This window comes from Chiloscyllium plagiosum, unplaced genomic scaffold, assembly GCF_037043375.1.
Source record: "Chiloscyllium plagiosum isolate Xiang-an unplaced genomic scaffold, Cpla_swu_hap1 HiC_scaffold_6, whole genome shotgun sequence".
NCBI lineage: Eukaryota > Metazoa > Chordata > Chondrichthyes > Orectolobiformes > Hemiscylliidae > Chiloscyllium > Chiloscyllium plagiosum.
This window is the reverse complement of record NW_028270144.1, coordinates 40,142,100-40,166,034: the sequence shown is the minus strand read 5'-3', so window position 1 is coordinate 40,166,034 and position 23,935 is coordinate 40,142,100.

The following is a 23,935-nucleotide window of genomic DNA, read 5'->3' as shown; positions in this document are numbered from 1 at the left end:
TTGGAGGGATATAGGCCGGGTGCTGGCAGATTGGACTAGATTGGGATTTCTGTTCAGCATGGATGAGGTGGACTGAAGGGTCTGTTTCTATGTTATACATCTCTATGACTCCATGTGAGAAAGCAGTTAAAATTAACTTTGGCTTGTAAGGCAGTTTCAGTCTGAACTTTCGCTCATAACAACTTATTCTATAGACACAGAAATGGGCAAGAACTATCATTGCTTGTAAAATATTCCAGGTACACAAATACAAGGTAAGAAATCTTGTTCAAATTAGTCTGAAAAGGCACCTGGCATATGTTTTGAAAATTAAGCAGTTTTTCTTGTTAAACATAAAGACCAACCAATTGGATAGGATAATACTTTGAAGTATGTAATTGCTCACATAATCATGATGAAAGAAATGTATTTGTTGGATTGATATAAAGTAAGGTTTATAATAATATATATTATATTATAATATAATGTACATATAATATAATATAATTTATTTTTCTGAGTTTTGTTTATTGAATTTGAAGTGGTGATATATGGGTTTTCCATATCCCTGTAAGAGTTTAATGATTAACTTGTAAACCTTGCAGCCATGGTGATATATTTTATTAAAACACTGTAAGATGGAAAGATTCAGATGTTAATGAGGAATTGTTTACTTAGAAAAAATTTATGAGTGAACAGTGCAACGTGTTGAGCTTTCAGACAAAGATTCTGGAATGATATCTTTGGGCTTTGGAGTAACACCCAGAGCTTTTTACATAAGTGCCACATGTCAGTGAACACAGAAATAGGAGAATAGTGTAGATTAATGCATGGTTCAACAGTTGTGCAGGAGGAAAGGTTTTAGATTCCTCGATCATGGAGACCATTTCTGGGGAAGGTGAGACCAGTGCAAATGGGACGGTCTACATCAGAACCAAAGCAGAATTAACATTCTTATGGGACTGCTTGTTAATGCTGTTGGGAAGAATTTAAACTAATTCATTGGGGGAGGGGTCACAGAACTTTAGCAAATAAGGATGCTACATCATTTTTCAGTAAAACAATGAAGTCAGAGAGAATGCAACTCTGACCTTCTCAAGGGAGTAAGGTCAGGCTAGATTGCCTTAACTGTAAAGCCAAGAATATCACAGCGAAAATGGATGAGTTAAGAACGATGATTGATAAGTGGAAGTGTGATATGGTAACCATCATATAGATATGGTTGAGGGAGTGGCAGGATTGGCAACTCAACATTCTGAGATACAGAATCTTCAGTTGAGACAGAGGATGGGTAAAAGAGGAGGCGACATTGCATTATTATTTAAGGAGACCCTTACTGCAGTAAAGTGAGATGATATCTTGGAATGAAGCTTTTGTTAGAGTTTAGGAATAAAAAAAGGAAGGCACATTGCTAGATGTTTATTATAGGCCCCTATAGAATTGGCATGAAATTGAGGTGCAAAGTTATGCACAATTCACAGAGGTGTACAAAAATTATAACAAAAGGGAAATTATAGTCAGTGATTTTAACTTTCCCAACATTAACTGGGATAGACATAGTGTTAAGGGCTTGGATGGAGTGGATTAATTGAAGTACTTTTTAGTCCAATATGTGAATGTCCAATAAAAGACTGAATTGTCTGAACCTGATTCTGGGGAATGAAGCCATACAGATGGTTGAGGTGGTAGAGAAGCACTTTAGTGAAAGCAATCACAACAGGTACAATTTAAGCTTATTATTTTTGCAAAAAAGTGTTTGGATTGGGGAAGAGGGAATTTTAGTAAAATAAGGCAGGATCTGGCCAAGGTAGACTGGGAACAGCTATGTTTAGGGAAATCTACAGAAGAGCACTGGAGACACTGAAAGAGAAAATGGTGCAGGTACAAGCCTAGCATGTTCTTTCTCAGGGGGACAGGAGGAAATAACAAGCCCAGGGAGCCATGGATGACCAGAGATATTCTGGATACATTGAGATGGAAAAGAGAGGCTTTTTGCAGGTGCAAGCGGAACAAATAAATGTGGGCATTAATAGAGTGCAGAAAGTGGAGGGTGAGCTTCTGGCTGGTAAAATTAGGTGAAATATCCAGATTATTCTACGTATGGCCCATTAGGGACCAAGGGGTAATCTAGAAGAAGGGCTTATGCCTGAAACGTTGATTCTCCTGTTCCCTGGATGCTGCCTGACCTGCTGCGCTTTTCCAGCAACACATTTTCAGCTCTGATCTCCAGCATCTGCAGACCTCACTTTCTCCTCAATCTATAGATGGAGCCAGAGAACATTGATAGAGTGTTAAATCAGTACTTCACAACATCTTCATCCAAGAGATTGGGGTGAAAGTATGGAATCCGGGAGAAGAGACTGTGGGGTGCTTGAGAAAATTGACATTTGGTAGGACACGTAATTGGAAGTGTTGGCAGGCTTAAAAATGTACAAATCTCCAGGTCCAGGTGAATTATGTCCCAGGCTGCTATGAGAGGCAAAGGAGGAGATTTCAGGGGCACTCACCCAATTTTTTAATTCCTCTCTGGCCACAGGGGAGGTGCCAGAGGACTGGAGAACATCTAATGTGCTTCTGATACTTAGGAAGGGATGTAGAGATAAGCCAGAGAATGACACACCAGTGGGTCTCACATCAGTGTTGGGACACTGTTGTAGAAAATTCTGAAGGAGAACATTTATCTCCACTTGGAGAGGCAAAGCATGATCAGAGATAGTCAACATGTCTTTATCAGAGCTAGATCATGCCTAATAAATTTGATTGAATTTTGTGAGGAGGTGACCCAGTGTGCAGATGAGGGCATTGCAATTGATGTAGTTTATATGGATTTCAGCAAAGCCTTTGACAAAGTCCCACCTAAGAAACTCATCAAGAAGGCAAATGCACATCGGATAGAGGGTAATTTGATAAACTGGATTCAAAACTGATTCATTTGTAGGAGACAGAGCGTGATGACAGAAGGATGCTTCAGTGATTGGAAGCCAGTCTTTGGTGACATGCCAGAGGGATCTTTGCTGGGTTGCCTATTATTTGTCTATTAAGTAAGTTACATGGTTGACTGTGTGGGAGGTTGGATTAGTATGCTTGTGGTTGACAAAAAGATTGGTAGTGTGGTTAACAGTGAGGTTGAGTGACTTTAGCCACAAGAAGATATTAGATTAGATTAGATTACATTACAGTGTGGAAACAGGTCCTTCGGCCCAACAAGTCCACACCGACCCGCCGAAGCGAAACCCACCCATACCCCTACATTTACCCCTTACCTAACACTACGAGCAATTTAGTATGGCCAATTCACCTGGCCCTGCACATCTTTGTGACTGTGGGAGGAAACCGGAGCACCCGGAGGAAACCCACGCAGACACGGGGAGAACGTGCAAACTCCACACAGTCAGTCGCCTGAGGCGGGAATTGAACCCGGGTCTCTGGCGCTGTGAGGCAGCAGTGCTAACCACTGTGCCACCGTGCCGCCCACAAAATAAATGTGGTGGTCAACTTGGCAGATAAGTGGCATATGGAATTTAACCCTGAAAAGTGTGAGGTGATACACTTTGGAAGGAGAAATCTAACAAGGAAGTATTCCATGAACAGCACAACATTAGGAAGTTCTGTGCATCAAAGGGCCATGAAATATTTGTCCATAGTTCTCTGAGGGTGGAAGGACATGTTAGTAGAGTGTTGAAAATGGCATATGGGACACAGCTTTATAAATCAAGGCATAGATTACAAAAGCAGGGATGTGACATTGAAGTTGTATTGACCTTTGCTGAGACCACATCTAAGATACCCTGCACAGTTCTAGTCACCACTTTATAGGATGGATGCAATTGCACTGGAGGGGATGCAGAGCAGATTTACCAAGATGCTGTCTGAGATGGAAAATTTAAGTTATGAGGAAAAGGTAGATAGACTTTGGTTGCTTTTGTTGGAGCAGAGAAGACTGAGGGGTGATCTGGTTGAGGTTTACAAGATTATTATAGGATGGACAGAGTTCCAAGGAGCAGCTGTTCCAATTAGTTGAAGAGTCAGTCACAAGCGGACCGAGATTCAAGGTGAGGGGCAGGAGGTTTAGTGGAGTGTGAGGAAGGTGTAAAATGTACTGTAGGGGAAGGTGGTAGAGGTGCTTTGCCTCACATCCTTTAAAAAGTACCTGGATGCACACTTGGCACATTATAACATTCAAGGCTATGGGCCAAGTGTTGGTAAATAGATTAGATAAGATTCCTTACACAGTGGAAACAGGCCCTTCGGCCCAATAGGATTAGGTTGAAGCTCAGGTGTTTCTTGTGTGTCAGAGCAGACCCAATGGGTTGAAGAGCCTCTTCTGCACTATATGATTTTACAATTCTCTAAGAGGTTATTTGAAGCCAAGAAAACTTAAGCTTTGTTATATGACAGAGCAATGAAGAGGCTACCAGCTTCTGAACATTGAGAGTTGAAGTCCTGTAGTGGTAAGAGAGAAGAAAATTCCCTTAATATGAGTATTGTAATAGGATGCTATTGAGGTTAGTGGGATTATATTTTTGCCCGATAGTTAAAGTGTCATACATATAAAAGGTTTGATTAATTCTATTTCAAATCTTCACTTTGTTTTGCATAATAAACTTATTCTTGAACCTTGTTAAAATCAAAACAACAAAATAACACAATATGATCAGTTAAGTTAGAGTTCAGTCTTAGATCTAACTTGTTATGTCCAATAACAACATCAGCAAGGATCCTAACAGTGAATACTGTAAAGATCAAAAAGGATTGTCCAGCTGATAAAACTTCTGAGTGTGTGAGTGTGTGTATGTACAAGAGAAGGAATGGGCATATATTTGATTATTGCTTTTATTTATTATTGTGTTATTATTATAAATATCATTCAAGTCAATTATCTTTTGGAAAAGCCTTTATAAATTTATATCGAGAGTGTGGTGTTGGAAAAGCACAGCAGGTCAGGCAGCATTCGAGGAGCAGGAGAAACATTCATTCTCCTACTGCTCGGATGCTGCCTGACCTGCTGTGCTTTTCCAGCACCACACTCTCAACTCTCATCTCCAGCATCTGCAGTCCTAACTTTATCCTCCGTTATAAATTTATGTGTCAGTTGGTCTGTCCTCTAACTTGTGATGACCATTCACACCTAAAATGTTAAGTCAATTGTATAACTGATTTTCCAAATTCCATAAATACATTTTGCCTAAACAGATTGTTTCATGTAGTGCAGCCGTTTCAGATGGCTTCTCGACAACTCTATTTCCATTGGAAGACAACAAATGGCAAGTCGGAAAAGCCAGCATGAAGACCCTGAAGGGACCTTATTTGAAACAGCAACCATTGGAGTCACTGGGGATGGCAAAGTAAGGAATCTGATCCAGTTCAGAGCTGACACAAGACATATGCTACTCTTTCTTCTCATATTATTCATTCACTTTACACCCATTCATTAATACCAAAAACTGAACAAATTATTCATATTATTCATTCTGTTGAAGGCCCTGATAAAAATAATAGGTGACAGGTATTCCCTTCTCTTTCAATTGCTACTGAAAGACTGAGCAAGGTAGCAACCCCTGAGCATGTAAATAAACTTACTTCGAGCCTTTAAACATTCATCTCCATTACATTTGCCTGAAAAGCTTTGAAACAGACATAGAACAGCATACATTGGGTGATGCATATAACATTCAGTCCACCATGGGCTGTATAGTTATGTCAGGAACATCTGTCGTACAGCCTCCTGTCATGGGGGTTTAAGGTTGTCTTGCTGTTTCACATGAATGCTCAGACTGCTGTCAGAGCTATGAGCTCCCATGTGCAACAACCTTTCCTCTCTCCCTTCCAAAATCACCTGAAGAAAACATTTGCTCTATTTTTCAACAGTTGCAATGAGACTACTAGTTTTGCCATGGTGCACATCTGTTTGCACAGTGTGACGGTGCTCAACAGCAGAGAGATTGGTGAGGTGGGCATACATGATTGTCTCTTAAGATAACACCACAGCTGACCACCCTGAGGACAGTTAATGTAATGGGTGCGTGGATAACAGAATATTACCTCAGTGAAAGCCTGATGAAATTTTTTAGCAGCTGAGAAAGGTAATTTAGCACCTACATAAAGCATAGTAATACTTCACTAGATAGAATTTATGCCAATAATAATACCCACAAGAAAGGCATATCATGAAATTATGACTACAGAACTGGCACAGTTGATCTCTGCCCATTTTTTCATTACATTAAGAGTTTGGGAAGATGTGAGAGATATTATGGACAAAGGGACAGTTAGCTGAACCAAATCAGCCTTTTATTGCTCTGAATCCACAACACAGTAAACCAAGTTCTTGAATAAGTGACCTAAGACTTTGAGAATAATTAATTTAGACACTGTTTTTGTATCTTAAATAAGAGTTATTTTATTAAATACTCAAGAATTTTAGCAGAGAAACAAACAACAAAGTAATCGAATAAATGTCTGTGCTTTAAACCCAGAACATTTATATTCAACTCTTGTTCACGCAAATACAGACAGACAAACAAACAAAAACAATTGTGGAGTGAATAAAAGCAAATAACAAAGCTGGTCACATTACTTAAGTGTTTTCACGTTACGTTGTTTCACAGGCATAAATGTGGATTCCTTGATTACCTTTCTCGGGACATTAACCAGGATCACCTGTTCAGTTCACACAGGGTAAAGGTAGTCATACGCTGAGGGTCCTAGCAGAGCAAGTAAAGGTTTTTTACTATTCAAGTCTCATCTGCCATTAAACATGATAATGTGTGATCATCTATCCCAATTCCACTTCCCTACAAACCAGTTATGCATATTTATGAATCATTATCAAGTTAAACTTATTAATATCTTTAATTTGATAAATGTTGTTATTTGCAACATTTATCATTTACTATGTCTGTTTTTCACAAATGAGTTGTACTTTTATGCTTGGTTGTCCATTGTACAGCTTAGAGAGTATGTGTTATATTACTTTCAGACCCTGGAGACTACCATTCAAGCATACTATTACAAAGGGCTTTTTTAATACAATAGTTGCTAGTTAAATCAATTCAAAGTTTGGGTGAAGATTTGTAGCTCGGGTGCTCGTTGTTGTGGTTCTGTTCGCCAAGCTGGAAATTTTTGTTGCAAACGTTTCGTCCCCTGTCTAGGTGACATCCTCAGTGCTTGGGAGCCTCCTGTGAAGCGCTTCTGTGGTGTTTCCTCCGGCATTTATAGTGGCCTGTCCCTGCCGCTTCCGGTTGTCAGTTTCAGCTGTCCGCTGTAGTGGCCGGTATATTGGGTCCAGGTCGATGTGTTTGTTGATGGAGTTTGTGGATGAGTGCCATGCTTATAGGAATTCCCTGGCTGTTCTTTGTTTGGCTTGCCCTATAATGGTAGTGTTGTCCCAGTCGAATTCATGTTGCTTGTCGCCTGCGTGTGTGGCTACTAAGGATAGCTGGTCATGGCGTTTCGTGGCTAGTTTCGTGCCGGAAGCGGCAGGGACAGGCCACTATAAATGCCGGAGGAAACACCACAGAAGCGCTTCACAGGAGGGTCCCAAGCACTGAGGATGTCACCTAGACAGGGGACGAAACGTTTGCAACAAAAATTTCCAGCTCGGCGAACAGAACCACAACAGTTAAATCAATTGATTTTGGGAACACCTTTGACTTTTTTTGCTCTGCACATATTTTTACAGCATTTTGTTTTTGGCCACTTCAAACTTTTTTCTATGTATACTGTTTTTCCCTCATACACAAAGTTACACTAAAACATAAAATGCTGCAAATACTAATTAGCAGCTTAGGTGGCAAATTCAGGTGGAAACAATGGTCTTTCATCAGAATCATTACAATATCTTTACCCAGCTGCTTCACTTTACAAATGTAAGCCTTTGCCCATTGCTGCAAATACACCAGAATTCCCATATGTTTCAAATAAAAGCTACAAGCAGGAGATAAATCTTTGCTTTAACAGCGTTCTGGATATCAAATTATTGCCCATCCCAGTAGATTTGGTTAGAATGCTATTGTGAAACTCAGGCAATGCAAAGCCAAACTTCATTATCAGCCTACTCCCTCTGTGTATATTGAATAAATTCTACACTTTGTCTCTCACATTGAATAATATTTCTCCAACAGCACAGGAAAGGACCTATGGCAAACTCATAATTAAACAGTGGGATGGCAAATGGATGACTGAGGGATCAAATGACAGACGTTTCACATTTTCCACATCTGCTGATGGCATCTTTCAACAAATTTGAATTGTTAACTTCTCCTCAGCTGCACCATAAGGGAATCATTTCATTTATTAAACATTTCTGTTTAGACATCTGCTGCAGTACATAATAATACCTTCGGGAGGTCAATCCTAATAGCTGGTCGTATAGTTCCTACCAAGGGCCCTTTCACTTTATAATCAACTACATTAAGCATATAGATAAATTGTAAGAAACAACAACAGTGGATTATTTGCCTTACAGGAGTTCAATTCTTCAATTATAGGTAACACTATGACCCCAGCCCTCAATTCCTAAAAGGTCTGCAGGTACATAACTGAGGAGTCACACATTATGTTGTTAGTTTGTTTCAGGTTTCAGAATATCAAACTGAAATGCTTCCTGGAGCTTTTCCACTAGAGGAACAATGGATATTGAGGTAATGGGCTGGTGGTATAATGGCAGAGCACGACTTCTCTATCTGAACTGACAATGTTCACTGTTTCAGCTTCTATTTAGAATGTTACCAAATGCCCCTATAGTATCATTGTAATGTTGTATTGGATAAATTGTGATCGAGGGAAAGTGTATTTTGCATATTGTTGTCAAATGACTGGAACCTAACTGATCCTCACAACAGAAAAAGCATCCAAGCCCCTAATGAACAACACTGGTTGTGTTTTGGATCTGCCTCTGTCTTTTGCTCCTTAAAATCATCTGAAGAGAAGCTGTGCTCTGTATTTTGTTCTCCTTGAAGGTCCAAGTCCCTCACTGTTCAATGCTGCGCAACACACTGTAATTGTTCTGCAGATCCTGTTTGTTGCATACTGAAAGGCACCTCCAGTTTGCCCAAACACGGGAAGTACATCTTCAGCATGCCTGCTTGCTGATACATGTGATGCTCATATGGCATCGACTGTAGTGTCCTTGGGCCTCGCTTATTGATTGGATTTCTTATAGATTGCATTAGCTACGTTTTAAGTGGGCAACCACTATTTCTGAGCAGTGAGCCCACAAAATTGCTTAAAGCTAATGAAGAGATTAGGGAATGTGTCAAAGGATTAAAAAAACATGGTGAGGAATCTTGCAAATACCCATGTGAAGACTATTTTATTGTTCCCCATCAGCTGCAGCTGATGGGTTGGAAACCCCTGGAATTGATAAACTCTCCAGGAATTATGGTGGGTGTCTTAATTTTCACATGTGCAGTCAATAAGGCAAACCTGTTTGAAGTCTCATATCATTTCAATCCTGAGCACCCACTCATTTGAAACGGCATCATTATATGAAGGGTGACCAGATTTTACAGCTCTGGCAAGGAGACTATTTGCCATCATCCTGAGGCATTTCTGGTGGATCAACCAGGTGATCATGTAAATATCTCTGGCAGAGCCATGAAAGCATCCAGAAACAAACAAGTAGAGGGCTCTGGTGACTCTGACAGCCAATGGTTAAGTATGAGCATCAAGTCCACTTGGCAGCAAGCTTTGTTTTGCCAATGTGCAAATGTTTCCCACCTCTTGATGCAAGACTCTGAACCTTCTAAGACAAAGAAAGATTACTTTTAACTGGGGAAAATGGGTAAATTTGCATCATTTTTCAAAGAGTTACAAGAAGTATGATGTTGAAGTGTCAAAATTCTGTGTTCCGCATTGTCAATGAATGCTGTACCATGGGATTGCCTAAAACTTGGGATAGCTAATAGCTTCTCCAAATTGGGAACTTTTTCATCTACCACCTGGATCCAAATGGCTGCCTGACCAGTCTCTGTGATTCATCCATCCATAACCCTGATGCCTCTGACCAGCCCTCCAAGATCAGTATGCCCTTTTCTTTGCTTGTCTCAATTGACCCCATTTATGATTGACCCTAGAATCCTTACTAACTCTTTCTCTTTAGTCCCTCCAGTGAAACTTCCCTTACTCTCCAATTGACTCTCAGCATGAATCCCACCCAATTTTCCAAACCCCTATTGCTTCCTGAGTGGACTTTCTGGATACCAATTATCAATATGTTTCAGAGAGGGCAGGTGACTGCAAGGACCCTTCCAAACTTCCAACCCTTGTTTATTCTGTGAGGGTTACAACAGATGAGAGTAAATATTAAGCCATTAGCTTGTACCATCTATAGATAGAATACATCCTTCTCTGGTGCAGACAGTTTGCATGCTTTATTTTAAATTATAGGATGAATCATGGCATACTTCTCCAATGAAAATTAAGACTTTCTGCATTTATCAAATTAAATAAAGGTGAAATAAGACGAAAACACTGCAAGCTTGAGTGAAAACAGACAAACATGTTAATGTGTGGAGAAATCCCAACTGATGTCTCCCAGTGGGTCAGGTCAGTAATCCATAGAGGTCTGAGAGGATCAGATCCTGAAACACATGATCAGATATGCAAATCTTCATTATTGTCAATGTATCCTTCAAAGTCACTTTGCAGAATACAGAATATGAATGAAGGCTTTCACACAAGCAATCAAGTAACTGCATGATTTCATTTCTTAATGGAATGTTTCCCTCACCCTGTCTTCAGCATATTCATTTGTCAATGTGTTCTTGACTTGCTTTCACTTCCAGGTTTCCATGAATCCTCGGACCCACAATTCAACTGTGAAAATCATGTTAATATTACTATAATTCATGATTGGTTGTCAATTTAGAAATGTCAATCTCTTCCAAAGGGGTTTGTAAATGTCCACAACCTGGTGACCCTGGCTGCGTATGGAAGTTGTCTGGTTGTAGTAGACCTCTCAATGCTCTGCTAATTTTACTATTTCTTTTGCCTCCACCCCTAATTGATTCTCCAAAGTTTGCATCTTATTATCTACTTCCAAGGTTTCTACATACTTGTCATAGTATTCTTATAAAAAAGAACTGCTCATCTCACAATGGTGTTATTGGAGAACAACTAGTAAAGTTAATTATGAAGAATGTCAGTTACGTGGAGCTTTAGAATGCAATTTTTGCTGATGCAGACAGTTTGTGTTGAGTATATATTTCTTTAATTACAGGATGGACCACAGGCTGCTTCTGAAGTGTAACTTAAGGCAATACACTGAACAAATTAAATATACTCATATAACAGTAATCAAAAAAGACATTGCAACAAAAATTTGAAATAAAATACAAGAACAATTTGGAGATTCAGAATCGATCATTTTTTCTCAAATGACAAAAAGTAGTTATTATTACTAATAACTTCTGACAATTCACTCTTTGAGTGTTATTCACTGCTGGGCAATTGCAAGTGTATTCTTCATAACTTTTCATATCTTTTACATTCTTCTATAATTTAAGATAGCTGTAGTTTGGAAACATACAATGCATTAAAAAAACAGTCAGTGTGTATTCTGGAAAATACTTGTCTAATTAATTTGGTTTTGCATTTCAATATTATAAAGCTATTAAACTACAACAAAGAAATAAGATGTTGTATATTTTTATTCAATGATATTATTGAATACCTCTGAAGCAGGTGTGGCTTGAACCCAGGCTTCTGGTTCAGATGTAGGGACGCTGACACTGCACCACAAGAGTCCCTCATAAGATATTATATGCTTGGATTTTCAGGTGGTAGCTTTAAGGATTCTGCTCTGTTAATTGATGAGGAGGAACCACTTTGAATCAAGTTAAACAACTTAAATCAAGATAATCAACTTAAAACTGAGGTCCAATTAGTTAACCAGCACTGGTTAAGGATGATTGATAAGGATGTGAGAAATAACATTTCTGACAGCCGCCTGTGTTTATTCACGTAGTCTTGAAATTGGGGACCAAAGACTATGGCTTCAAACAGGACAGTTATGTAATTAAAAAAAAAATTAAATGAGCCATGAACAGTTGGGACCTTCTTGGCAAACACCCATAGCTGCTAAGAAATAGGCAGGAAGAAAGACTTTGATAAAACTTGCTAATGCAATGGATAGAATGTGTCCCTGAAGATGCACTTGGAGGTCAGTCAACAGATTGGCCACCTGAAATTGACCCTATCTTGTGGGACATCCATGCAATGAGTATCATTGTGAGCATGTACAATTGCTTAGTAATTTTATAAAGTTGTGCCATACGTAGTTGAACAATGTCCAAGTTGTTGCATGCCATTCATATCTGAGCCAGAACCTTCTGTTGAACAGAAACATGTGTTGCATCTTTTGAACAGGCAGAACTGAGAGTTTGTTATTTTTGGTAGTCTGGGTACAGAACTGAAAGTTTGCCGAGAGTGTTGGGGAAACAGGAGAGACATTTCAGTGGTTAACTTGCAGAATGACTTCCAGTGCAATGAAAAAAAATCTCAGTTGATTAGACATTGGAAAAGGTTGTTCTATTCATTTTAGAGATGCTTGAGAGTTATTTAAACAAAGGATTAGAATCTCTTCCTATTGATAGTTTATTTAGATTCAATAGATTGGTGAATACTAGTGACTACACATGTAAAATTAAGCAAGGGTAGGCATTGCCTCTTTTTCTAGGAGAAAGTGAGGACTGCAGATGTTGGAGATCAGAGCTTAAAAATGTTTTGCTGGAAAAGTGCAGCAGGTCAGGCAGCATCAAAGGAACAGGAGAATCGACATTTCGGGCATAAGCCCTTCTTCAGGAATTCCTGAAGAAGGGCTTATGCCCAAAACGTTGATTCTCCTGTTCCTTTGATGCTGCCTGACCTGCTGCGCTTTTCCAGCAACACATTTTTAAGCATTGCCTCTTTTTCCAAGTGTTTGGAGTCACCTGCTGATTTGTACAATGACACAGTGGCTCAGTGGTTAGCACTGCCGCCTCACAGCATAAGGAATCTGTGTTGGATTCCAGCCTTGCGTAACTGTGTGGAGTTTGCACATTCTGCCAGTATCTGCGTGCGTTGCCTCCAGGTACTCCAGTTTCCTCCCACAGTCCAAAGATGCACAGGTTGGATGAACTAGCTATGCTAAATTGCCCATAGTGTTCAGGGATGTATAGGCTAGGTGCCTTAGTTAGGGGAATAGGTTTGGGTGAGATACTCTTCAGAGGGTCAGTGTGGACTTGTTGGGCCAAATGGCCTGCTTCCACAAAGTAGGGATTCTATGATGAACAATGGTGATTTTCCATAAGTCTTCAAGTGAAGCTAGGTTGGTTCCTGACGATAACAGAGACCACAAGCCAGAGTTTGCAGCCTCAACTAATGCAAATGCTGAGAATTTCACTGTTATTGGGGAACACAATGGCACCATGACCTCTGCTGAGTTCATTTATTCATGTAAAGAGCTTTGGAGGAGCTTGTATTACTGGTCTTGGTAACTTATCGTTAAAGTGAAGCCCCCATTTCCTTGAAAACTTTTTCCTCAACTAGCTTGCTCACATTTATTTCTATGGAAAATATTGGATCTGATAATCATAAATGTAAACTAAATATGCAGCCCTTCAAATGTTTATGTCCCCATCCACTAAATAAAGAGATGCTAGCAACCTTATGGCAATTTTGTGAATAAAAATGTTTCTCATGACTTACCCCAACATCTCCAGTGTTAACCTCCCCAAATCCCCACTTCTGGATTCCCTTCAGCTCCACCTCCAGTCCTAGCTCCCTTTCCCAAGAAATCCCTTCCCGCTTCTTGGAGTGTGTCCTCGTTCTTACCAATGACTGAAGCAGCCACTTGACCCAGTTATTTTTCCTTGATTTACCAAGTGCAACTTCCAACATGAACAGCTTTGAGGGGGATGGAGGGAATTGAAAGTGGAACCAGTTCAGGGAATCTATAGGAGCAAGGGAGTTGATGGACATGTCTGAGAGGTAGAGTTTGAGATGCAGTGGAGAGATAGGGGAGGGAAGGTTGTGGGGAGAGGATGGTGGGAGGAGAAGTTGGGGAAGGGATGGAGTTGCAGGGCCTGGATTAATATCAGGGAGAGAGGGCCATGACATTTAAGTCTTAATCATATTTGACTGTGTACGATAGTTATTATTTAAAAGTATCCTATTTGTTTAATTTTTCAAGGATTAAAAACATGCATGCAGTCTGTGAAATGGATTGGTTAATTCAGTTGGCCACAAGACTGGAGCAGTGCAGAATAAAAAAGCTACAGCAAGGTTTCAACCCCTGTCTTAGCTGTGGTGATTCATGGATGTCTTGTTTATTGTCTCTTTGGAATGGAGATAGGTGTCTATATTCTCATATGAACTAATTATCATACCTAAATGTGAGCAGGAAACTGGCCTCAATAGCTTCAGCTTGTGCTGGCAAAAGGGGACTTTGTTCTGAACACTTTGCTCTTCCCCTTCCACAGTCAAGGAGAGCCAGGCAAGTGTGATTTGGATTGGAGACTCCATTTCCAGACCTGAGCAGGTAAAATGAAATTACACCCTTATCATCTTCCAAGTTATTCTAAGTGATCTTCTGATAGAGGATCATGTAGAGGCAACTCATATGAACTTAAGTCAAGAGTTGGCCATTTGACCAATCAAGCTGATCTGATTTGTTTTCAACTCTTTGTTCTTGCATGCCCCTAATAATCTTCCATCTCCTTGGTAATCAAGTAACTATATCTCTCCTTTTATCTGTTTAAAGATGGATTTAGTGCAGTAATCCTAAGCAGAAGCAGGACAGAAAATATGCGCAGAGGCCAAAACCCCTCTTTAAGGCACTAGCTACCGTATTCTATGAATAATGAATTTAAATAATAACACAGGTTTACTATTAAAGCAAAGGAGGGAAGATGCGTGGAAAGGGTGGGCTGACCGTTAGACAGTGTTGTTTTGTAGGATGGACAGTGGTTCAGTAAGCTGAAGAGTATTGAGGACTAGTTTGGTTGGATTGGGAGGAGATTCAGGTTGGGTTGGGTGCTAGCTAGGTCAAATTTGCAGGAGCAGTGTGGGAAGTGAGGTGTTGAAGGATTCTTGTGATGCAGTGATAATGTCCCCACATCTGAGCCAAGATATCCAGGTTCAAATCCTGCCTGGATGCTAGTAGGTTGATTAGAAAATATCTGATTGGGATCAGGTCAGGTAAAAGGTGGGGATCCAGGGAGGGTTCAATGTGAATAACAGGTGGGGTTGTGTAGCTACCTTGTAGTTATACTAGGTAGGTAACCAGTCTAACATTTGCTAAGTAACTATCTTTGTTAGCAATTCAGGACCTACAAACCCAGAGTTAGAGAATTTTGTCAGCAAGTTCTAAGGAAAGGGACATTTCTTATTGGAAATTTTGAACTTCAGAAGATTCCCGTAGTACATCTTTTAGAGGGATGTCTAATCTCTAGCATTCAGTAAACCAGATGATCACATGTTTATGCTTGATGAAGTCGAGATGGGGGTTGGGGGAGTGCAGATAGAAATTTTATGGATTTTTGGCACCATGAGGCCTCCCAAGAGATAACATTGCTGGGTAAGGGGCTTTTGATCATGATGCTACATGGGCTGCAAAACTCAAGATTGCAGAACAGAGTGGATAAACCCAGCTGTTGTTTTCCTGCCCATCATTTTCAGATCTTCACGTATCAAGATTGGTGAGAGAATTTTCCAAAACTTTAATTGAATTTCATGCATGAGAGTGAGTTGAGTTATAAATGCTGAGAAATATAAAAATATCTAAATAAGTAATTGTTATGGTGCACTTTCTAATCCTTATCCAAAGTTTCATTCAATGTCTTTCATTCATTAACATTCTTTAAATATTGCTTTGATTTCTGAACTATTTAGTTTGACAAGAACAAAACTAAAAGAAACTTAATGAGTTCCTAATTAAGCAAATGAATACCTTATTCGTTCAGGCTACATAATTTCAGTTCAACGAAAGGGTACACTTACACTGCAAATGTACTTCACAAAGCTCATTATTTTAACACAATTGACCTTGCTTCATCCAAATTAGTTGGAAATTCACATAAAACAGCAATGATTTATTGCACTCAACAAACCAGGATGTGGCCAAGTTTCTAATAAGTGTTCTGCTGTTCATCCTTAACATAATTATGTCAGGTTGCATGCTGAATCAAATTCTAAATTTAGCATTTAGCAAATTGGACCTCTTCTTGGGTACATTAGATACAAGTCCTCCGGTTCTTTATGTAGAAAAGCTGAAATTACACAGATACTGCAGCACTCAGACTGCACTGGTGGTTTCAGACCAGTAGCTACAGAAAGGAATTTAAAAATGGCAAGGCCACTGTTGCAGGCTGTGATTCTGTCATGATCCTCTCTGCCACACAATCCTTACCATGCATGATTCTACTCATGTTCAGAACTCTGCTCCAAAGCAATATATTTTGTGAGCTTTGTGAATACTGTAGTTTTCACAATTGTGAAAGAAAATCAGCCAAACAATGACAGTAACATGTAAAATTTGCCAAGTTTGTCTATGACTGAGCACCAGCTAACACAAATGATGAAATGTATGAAAAACCTTGACTTAAAGTCAGACTGAAGTTACACACATAGCTATATGACATGACTGTGTTCCACATAGTTTCTTACTCTGTGTGATCTGAAGTCAGAGCAGGGATTTGATATTGGAGTTGCAGTCTCTCTTGGGTAATGTGAAGTCACATTATTGTCCCTTTTTCATTCAGTTATTTTCTTCATAACTGTTTTCTTATAATGGGACAGGCTGGGCTGGCCATCTATGATTGTTCAATACCAACTATGAAAACCTTTAAAAAAGCCATTCTCTCCTCATGATAACACAACACAGAGAAGTTTAACTCCTGTCAATATTGCTGGAGTGCTTCTGAAACAGAATAGGCTTTACATTTTGATTGGGCACTATGCTGGTGAAGCACCATCAGTAAAAACACCCACATTGCTACTTCAATATTTCTGGATAAAGCCAAGAAGGGCAATACAAACCGTCAAAAGTGAGGGGAAGGTAGGGAGAAAGGAGAAGGATGAAATCAAAATGGAGTTGGAGGGGGAAATAAAGCACTGTACTTCACATGGTGCCCACCTCTCTCTAAAGGCATCGAGAGCATTGACGGACACCATGTGCTCCATCTCCGATGACACCCACACATGAATGTAAATGAGCAAGAGTCAGAAGGTATGATCCCCTCCCCAGCCTGCTGCCTGGACCTGTTTATAATCGGTCTGGCCAGTGCTAGGAGCAGACCCGTGAGGGTATCCTCTGATCTGCCCACACACCTTCACACCAAGTGCCCAAAGATCAGGAGCATAGGACTAAAATGCAACACAAAACACAACAAAAGATTTTTCAAATAATTAAAGTGGGGATGCAATTACCTGCAACCAATATATCCATAGTTCATGGACTCCACAGTGCCTCAAAATATACAGTGGGGTTGGCAAATCTATAATCTGCCATAATCTGTAATTGTGTGCTCAGTTTTCATCTCTAATGTTAATATATTCCATGTTCATGCTTTAATTGAATGGAAGTCACATGACTATGGCAATTCACAGCACACAAAAGCATTTCTTCAAACATCATTTTTATAACAAATACAAATAATGAAAACATTTGTATGTGCCATCATTGCAAATACAAATTCCTGGCATACACAGAAAATTATTAGCCAGCTATCTGACTGGTTAGAAACTTGCCCCATAACCATGAAGCACTATGGATGGATGAAACAAGCTCCGGCTGGGACTTCCAACCATCAGTGTCAGGAGGTCCCACCCACAGGAGCTGCTGTCAAACTTGATGGTCCAGCACCTCTCACAGTCTCAAGAGTGCCAGACCTCCATAGTGGCCACTGCTGGAACTTCAGGCAGATGTCATGGATTCGAGATCTGGGCGCATTGTGCTAGGTCTTCTTTTGGCAGAGTAAGGTGTGTTTGGTGGTGGGGTGGGGGGCAGTAGAGAAGGAAGGTTAGGTGCTATCTTCTGGAGTTATACTCTCAATGGGAAATGGGCTCCTTTTGATAGCAACTGCAATTCCTGTTATTTGAACTATTTCAAAGATAAACTGTGACTCTCACTCCTATCAAACTGCCCATGCTGACCATATTATGGTATAAGCAGCGTAATATTAAGTCAACTGCACTTTTCACATATGTTGCACAGGATCTTAACTTTAGTGCTGTATTAAGGGGCTGTAGTCGGGATGGGTGGGGAAGGTGGTGGGCTAGCTATATCTCCCTAGGTTACATGCCCTATCCAAAAACACGCTCATGACCTATCACTCACTTTTTGTTGGTTCCAGTATGTCCCTCTTCTGTCTATGCCTGCATTCGATTATAATTAGTGTTCAGGTCTTGGATAGAATATGTACAAATTGTTCTTGGTTGTTCATCCAATATCTGTTGAATCTTGGGGTGATGATCCTTTCTCATTCCAGAGAATATGTTCAATCCTTGGATACAAGCACAACAGGTTGTCCTCTCCTTTGACCTCAAACTTTAAACGCATAACATTCATAAATAACAGTGGTACAGAAGTCGGAATGGGTCTTCAAGACTTTGAAGATTTCTCCAACTTGGCTTTTGTGTTCCTTTGTGAGGTCCAGGGTGTAGTGTAACCAATATTCATTAATCCCGTGTCAGTCTTTCATCCATTTTATCAGAGTAAGGGGGTAGTGTAGGAGACCAAATAAAGATGATATGAATGGACACAGTACAATTATGTCAGACAAGAAATATTATGATGCATTCACTTAATAAATGAATTTCATTTTGTCATCTAAAATGCACACAAGATTGTTATTGGTTTCTGTTAGCTATTTTAACAATGTACTGGAAGACAGTTAGGCCTGAGAGGCTAACATTAATTCAGAAGCACTTGACTTTTAGTTTCTTTCAGTGAAGGTAAATCAGGTCAAGGTCAACTCAATACAGGAATGTTGTTACTTTTGTATTTGAGTAGCTTGTAAAGACACTTCTGAGTATAATTTTTTGGGTATTGTTTGGAATCAACAAAGTCAACAAAAGTGAAGTGTTTGACCGGATAGTATGAATAAAACAAAAAACTATTTTAGAAATCTGAAACAAAAATAAAATGACCTGAGGGGCAACATTTTCATACAGAAGTGGTTATAGAATAAACTGCCAGAGGAAGTGGTAAATGCAGGTATAGTTTCATCATATAAAAGAAATTTGGACAGGTCCATGAACAGGAAAGGTTTAAAGGGATATGGACTAAATGCAAGCAAATGGATCTAATTTAACTTGGGAAACTTGGTCGACATGGATTCGTATGACTCTATGACTGCATGGTGGAATCACTCACAGGTCATTGCGCAGTTGTGGAGAAAATAGTGTTAGGCTTTACAGGCAGAAAGTCTTTTCTCAGTACTGCATTGTTAATGAATTCAATTGTACACAAAAAAACAACAGCAACCTGATTAGGTACATTGAAACATCAATATTTAACAACTCAAAGCACTTTACAGGAATGTTAACAAACAGTCAACTATATATGGAGGTATAAGGGCAGATGACTAAAAAGCTTGGTTGTACTTGGAGTAAGTACTATTAGCAGATCTTGGAAGGAGTACAATACTGGTTTATGTTATATATCTAACTGGGTGTGTGCTGCCCCTTTAAGGCAGTGGGCAGGTGACCTGGAGGTTGGAGCTAGGGGAGACAGCCTAAAAACTGACTGTAAAGATGGAAGGATGGACAATAAGGTATTCCCTATTCAAGTTTACCCTTCATTCACTTCCTGTTCTATTTATGATTACAGTGAACCGCAGACATAATAGTTTATGTAAATGATACCTGGCCTTCAGAAATTAAGTTATGTGGAGAGAATATACAAATCACACATGTTTTCTTGAGAACTTTTTGTTTTATTTACGCATGGGATGTGGATGTCACAAGCTGACCAGCATTTATTGTTTGTCCCTAGTTGACCTTGACAAAATGATGGTGAGCTACCTTTGTAAACTACTACAGATTATATGTTGTAGATTGACCCACAATGCCCTAAGGAACGGAATTCCAGGATTTTGAACAAGTAACAGTGAACGAACAGTGATATATTTACATGTCAGGATTATGAATGCCTTAGATGGGAACTTGCAGGTGGTGGTGTTCCAATGTACCTGCTGCCCTTGCCCTTCAAGGTGGATAGATTTGGAATGTGCTTTCTCAGGAGCTGCAGTGAATTTCTGCATACATCTTGTAGATAATACATGCTGCTTCTACTGAGAATCAGTGGTGCAGGGTACGAGTACTTATCAATTTATGTAGGTTCTAGTTTGCAATCTAGTTTGCTAATTTTAGGTGGCTTGAATCACCCCACGACCCCTGATTGTAGACACTGGATTTATTTAGGGAAGGTGAAATGAAGAAACAGTAGACAGCTGGTTCAGGGCAAAATCCTGAATACAAAAGGAAAGTATAATACAAAAAATAAAGGTAAATGCAAGTTACAGTGAAAAATACACAATTACACAGAAGACAGTAATACTACTAAATATATTATTAGCAGATCAAATACTAATTAGAATTTTTAAAAAAGGTTTTAATCACAAATTGTAATTAATTTCCTATCTTTGGGGTCCCAATGCACTGTCACCACTCGCCTTCCCCTCCCTGCGAGCTAGGGCAGAAACTTTGGGGTCTCAGGAGTTTAAGCACACCATTGAGGAAAATGTGATTTTGAAGTACAGCTGGTTGTTCCCATTTGCCGCAGCCAGTGTCTGGATTAAGACTTCAGACTGCGTAGGCCTTCAGTCTGGATTGAGTCCGCTGATGCAGTGGGTTGCGTAGTGGATCTATTAGGTAAATACTTGTTTTTTTCTTACTTTTTGGTGGTTTTGTGGGCCCAGTTTTCACCTCAGGATGTGTCTCGGACATGGTGGTATTGGTCGAGTTGGTTCTTAGGTATGCTGGCGTGGTCAATTGCTGTTGGTTCCCTGGTTTGGAAGAGGCCTGTGTCAGTAGCTCTTGAAATTGTTCTTGGGGATTGCCCTTCCTGAGATAGCTCTTGGAAATGCTGTTTTGGGAATAACTACTTCATGTGAAGTCAGGCCTGTAACTATACTAATTGTGAACCACTTATCTTCTGGGGAAATCTGTGTTTTCCATTGTGTTTCTAGTATTCTTTTGAAGGCAATTGGTTTCCCATTAGTTAAGAGTATGTGTGAATGGGTTTTGATTGAAGTTGAATGTCCAGTGTCTGTGTCAGCCATATATTGTCTGTGCTGGGAAACCCAAGGTGTAAAAGTTAGTTTCGGTTAAAGTGTTATGTTTTGGTTGATTATTCCCTTAGAGTGGATTCCAGGCTGAACAACAGCCCCAGACAAATCATTCGGGCTCTGTTGTGTGTTTGCAGCGTGAGCTCAGGATTTTGTCCAGTATTTTAAATGGTAGAAAGATCCAGGGTCGTGTCCACTGTTTCAGATGACGGGGATTTTTACTCAATCCTACAGTGGTGCCAGTCAAGCAGGCTACGTTGTCCTGAATGTTATCAAGCTTCTTGAGTTAAAAGATTAAAGGGTGATCTGATTGAAGTCTTCAAGATATAAACAGGAAAAAAAAGGGAGATAAAGCTAAACAATTTCCACTGGTTGAAGATTCTAAAACTTAGGCATTTAGTCTAAAAATTAGGGCCAGACTATTCATAAGAGATGGTAGGATGTATTTCACACACAAAGGGCAATAGAGATTTGGAACTGTCTTTCACAAATGGCAGTTGTTGCTAGACTAGTTGTTCATTTTAAATCTGAGTTAGATAGATTTTTGTGAAGCAAAGATAATAAAGGATATGAAGTTTGGCCGCAGATCAGCCACGATCTGATTGAATGGCAGAACAGGCTCCAGGGGCTGATTGGCACAATCCTGTTCCCATGATGCATCAGAATGGATCTGCTGTTCTGTTCTTGGTAAAAGAGACTTTTTATCAGTGTGTCCTTAAGAAAGAAAGAGAGAACAGTAGAGACTTAGGGAACTGATTTCAGACCTTAGAGCTGTGGCAATTGATGGTGTGACATCCAACACAAAATGTCTGACATTTATTTACTGTAAAAGCAAAGGACTTTCAATGTAATGGGACTACAGCTTACCCCTTACCTGCTTCCATAATCCTGAATCATTTGCATGTGTCAGGGATGCTTCCATACTGAGAAAAGGCATCAGGATCATCATTGTGGTTTTGTAAAAGACAGAGAGAACTCCAACCATTAACTACCATGTGAGAAAAGAAAACCTTTCTCATCTTAATCTAAAATGGGCGACCCTTTAGATTGAAATTATGCCCCTTAGTTTAGACTCCTCCTCAGAGGAAGTAACTTCTCTGTTACATCTTCTCAGAATCTTCAATAATATCAATAATATTACTTCTCATTCTTCTAAATGCTGGTGAATATAGGTTCAAACTGTCCAACTTTCCTCAGAAGACAAGCCCCTCCTCTTCAGAATAAGATCGAGTAAAGGTTCTCTGTATAGCTTCTAGTGTCCCTTCTTAAAGTGACCAAAACCATAATACTCCAGCTATGGTCCCACCAATGCCCTGTCCATTTGTCACAATGGTTACTTTCTTTTATATTCTATCCTCCTTGCACTGAATGTCAATATTTCCTTCCTAATTATGTGTTGTACTATTAAGCTGACTTATTTGTGATTTGTCTACAAGAATAACAAATCACAGAATCGTTGAAGCACAGAAGAAGTCCATTTAGCCCATCATGTATGTACCTGTCCAAATGAGTGTTTAACTTACTAACATTCTCTGCCTTCTTCCCCCTAGGTTCATCGAATCTCCAGTCTATCTTTATAACTGAAGTTCTGAATCCCTGCAACAGACTCAGGAATGTTTATTCCTCTATTTGGAGCATTTTGCAATCTTTCTCAATTTAAATAATATTCTGTTTCTCTATTCTTCTTGCTAAAGTCAACACTGTCACATTTCCCCACATTTTACTTTCTGCCAAATTTTATTCCACTCTGTGATGCAATCTATATCACTATGAAGGTCCTAACTATCTTTCTTACGATTTGCTTACCTAGTTGAAGTTTATATCAACAAGTTTAGCTTCAATTCAATCAGACTGTTTGTATATGTCATTCAGATAGATTCTAAATATTTGATGTCCCAACATAAGCTCCTGCAGCATTCAGTTAGTTACAGTTGATCACCCTAAAAACTACCCACTTATCTCTCCTCTCTGTTCCCTGTTAGTTAGCCAGTCCACTACACATGCAAATATAGCATCCTCAACACCATAGTATGATTTTCCATTCCCTAAGGTGGTGATAGTAATATTGAGCACAGTGAATTTATAGTGGAAGAGCCCAAAAATCAGACTCCTGCCATCAAGATGAACAATAATTACAAAAGCAATAAGTCCTTGTTTAGCTGACGAGACAAATTTGTTGCCATCAGATGGCGAGAAGGTATATGTACATCTATACAGCATTAATTAGATAACTCATCAAAATTAACATCCCTTGTCTGACCAATTGAGATACTTGTCACTTCAGTAACTCAACTGTGTAAACCAAGCATGTACCTGACGATTTTCCTCGTTGGCCTCCACTCCAGGTAAGTACATAACGATGGTTACCCCTTTTGATACCTACTCAAGGAGCCACAGTCAGTCCACACTTCAATCCAAAAATAAAAAAAATCCAAAGAGTGGGATAAAGTCCCTGATACTAATGTTATTCTGAATCTAAGATTATGTCCTGAATCTCCATTTTGCAATGACTGCAGTACTTTTCCAACTTTCAAATCAGACGAAAACTCAAATCCAGATGGTCCCATGTAACTGCACAACAGAACAATTCTCACAGACGACTTAGTGTCATGTGTTTACCTCACAGCAAAACAGTCTGTTTATGCATTAGGCATTTTTTTTCATGTATTTTTCCACATTCCTTC